This window comes from Tamandua tetradactyla, chromosome 11 (assembly GCF_023851605.1).
Source record: "Tamandua tetradactyla isolate mTamTet1 chromosome 11, mTamTet1.pri, whole genome shotgun sequence".
In the NCBI taxonomy this organism is placed as follows: domain Eukaryota; kingdom Metazoa; phylum Chordata; class Mammalia; order Pilosa; family Myrmecophagidae; genus Tamandua; species Tamandua tetradactyla.
This window is the reverse complement of record NC_135337.1, coordinates 102,964,647-102,967,742: the sequence shown is the minus strand read 5'-3', so window position 1 is coordinate 102,967,742 and position 3,096 is coordinate 102,964,647.

Genomic DNA, 3,096 nt, shown 5'->3' with positions numbered 1-3,096 from the left:
CTCCACAGCCACGCCAACCATTGATGGTGGGGTGGTGTATATGAATCTGCATTTTATGCATGATTTTTCTTTAAGCAACAAATTCTAATAAAATGAAAACAAGTCAAATAGAGCATTGAGGGTTGACATACACATTTATGAAAATTTAAAATTTCCTGAAGTGGAACTGAAAGAAAATTTGCTGCCATAGAAACCAAAGTGGAATCCAGAAAAAGACATTAGACAATAAAACAAATTTATACTTGTAGATTTTCCCTAATTCCTGCAGCTATTGCATGTAGAGCATTCCCTGCCATCATTTTTTTTCCTACAGCACAACAGAACTTCTCTGGTTAATTCAAGTGATTCTTTTGTTCCACTGACTATTTCCATCCAAGTTAAAAGAGAGAAGCAAAACATCTTTTCAAAACTTTAAGAGATGGAACAGATGAATAATCCAAGTTTGAATGATTTATCACAGAAGTACATGGTTGGATCCAAAACTTTCGAGGAGGGTAATCTGAAATTGAAGGGAAAATGAGAATGTTGACACTGGTGGAAGACCACTAGGATGTGCTGTCCAAGACCCTCTCATCCAGCATTGGAATTCCATCATTTGCTTCTCTTCAAAACTCAGATCTTGTCAGAGGTGGAAGTATTTGATCCTCTTAAGTATCACATACATGCCCTTTGATAGTGGCTACATTTTTATGGTGCATTCTTATTGTGAGGGCTCTGTTATTGCTTTCTACAGTGTATGAATTTAAATTGTGTTCCCTGTTTTTGACTGTTTATTCTGACTTCTCCTATTCTTGACAATTAATCTTCCAACAGAAAGCATACATCTCTTTGGAATGCCTTAGATTTTGCATGGAAGGGTCCCAGTAAATAATTATTGGATATATCCAATGGAATACTATTGAACAGGGCATATATAACACAGATCCTTCTATGTAACATAACATTGAAAGTTTGAAGACAAGAATCAAACTCCCAATTTCTGCTGGAAAAATAATAGTATTTTCCTCTGTAACATGGTGTTTATTTCTCACCATGATTCCTGAAATGTTATTTTGCAGATATCTAAATTTTAATAACTCTTCAACATTTTCCTTCAAACAAAACCCAATGCTGCACTTCTTTCACCAATAGCACACAATTTGATAATTTTTCCTTGTATCCATGTATATATTCTACAAAAACTAAATTTTAATTTTCTGTGAGAACAAATCTATCCCTTCAGTTCAGATTGAACCATAATCATTATTATTTAATTTAATGGTTCTGGTAATGAATAAAAACTAACAATCCCAGGAATATTTTTAATCTGAGAAAAAATTGGAGTTGCTGGAATGGTAATAGAAGTAAAATTTGAAGAGTTGGTGTATATTGCAGATTAGTAACCATTTCCACTACTCACTCAGGATCTGCTCTACAAAATATTTTTTCTTGAGAACCTGTCTACAAGGTGGGTATATTGGAAAGAAAATAGGAAGTCTTTGGAAATTTTGAAAGAGATAAAATCGCCCTTTCTGAAGTACACTCAAGTGTAAATGTGGCGTCCAACATGGTGTGTATATCATACAGTGTGATACGGATGAGGTAGACTGGCCCTTAACAAGCATTTCTCTTTCCCTCTGGTTTTGGATACTGTGCTGGAGAGGATGGTGAACCAGCAGGTGCATATGTTATCAATACTTCTGGGATGAGCTTCTTACTACCTGAATTGCAGAAAATGTTGCATTTGCTGATTTAACACTTTCAGTGGAGTCTTCGTGATTATAGTATATTCCTGGTGAGAGCAGAAGTATTACATTTCCTGGCTGGACTGTGTTCTACTGCTTCTTTTTCTTTTCCTTTTTTTTCTACTTGAAAGACATACCTCTAGCTTTTTCAAAAACATTGAGAATATATGCCTGCTGAATTTCTTCACAATGTTTTTAGAAATTATTTTGAAAGAGATTTCTGCTTAAAGAAAAGGAGTAATGTAAGTACATTATTAAATACAGGAACAGGTTGCAAATGCGTGGCTCTTCCAGTGTAAGATTCTGGAACTGACATGAAATTTTTGGAAGTGAAGACCACAATGATGCTGGGTACTTTGGATAAATGTATACAACTTGTTTATGGTTAACATTGGCAAAGCATGATTCACAATATATTCTTTATAGTCATGTCTAAAGAAAGTGCTTTATCAAAGACTTTTGGAAATTGTCTGGTTTATGTGATAAAATATTTTGTTGAGAATTCCATCTCAATGAATGTGGAGCAAGGTGGGTCTTTTATTTGCACCGGAAAGACATGAAAAAATGACAAGCTGAGAATTTTAATCCTCCGATTATGGCACAATCAAAACCAAGAAATTTGTAGTGCTGCATGAATTAAATGTCTTTTCTCTGACAAATTACAGATCTGACATGGATATGAATAAAACAGAGTCTGATCCATGGGTTAATTAATTACAAAATAAATGAATTCACAACTCTACCAAAGATATAAAGTGAGTAAAATAAATGACCACATCTTTTTTGTCTTGAACTGGACGTTATTTCAAGCAATCTCTCATCTCAGAATGTCAAACCTAATTTGCCAATGGCTCTGGTGGGGAAAGCATTAGTGGTATTCTACCTCACAAAGGACACAGGACGTCTACAAAACCCTGTGATATTATTACCTAATATCTTGCATTAATAGTTTAAAAAGATACAGTTGGCAATGGAAAAATGACCCAAATTGCTTTTCAGGATTGGTAAAAGGGCACGATGATTGTAGGAAGTGCCAAGGGAACTTTACTGAAAAATGTCCCTGTCTATAAAAGAATTTTTTACAGAGCAAAATTGTATCCTTGAAGGAAATCCAGTGATTTGTAGAATGAATTGATTGACAAATCAGGGATTGTAATGTCTCTTATATCCTCACCTAACTTGTGAACTCTACAGCAGAAAGTCATAGATTGACATGGATGTGGCTTTTTGAAACTTCATCATAAGGTAACTCAAGTCCAGGATGTGCCCCATTTCAAGAGCTGATTAACACAACCCTGGAATCAGGTACAGAGCATTTGAAGTGGCAAATGGTTTTGGCCAAAAGTACACCACACAAAAGCAGTTAATTTTG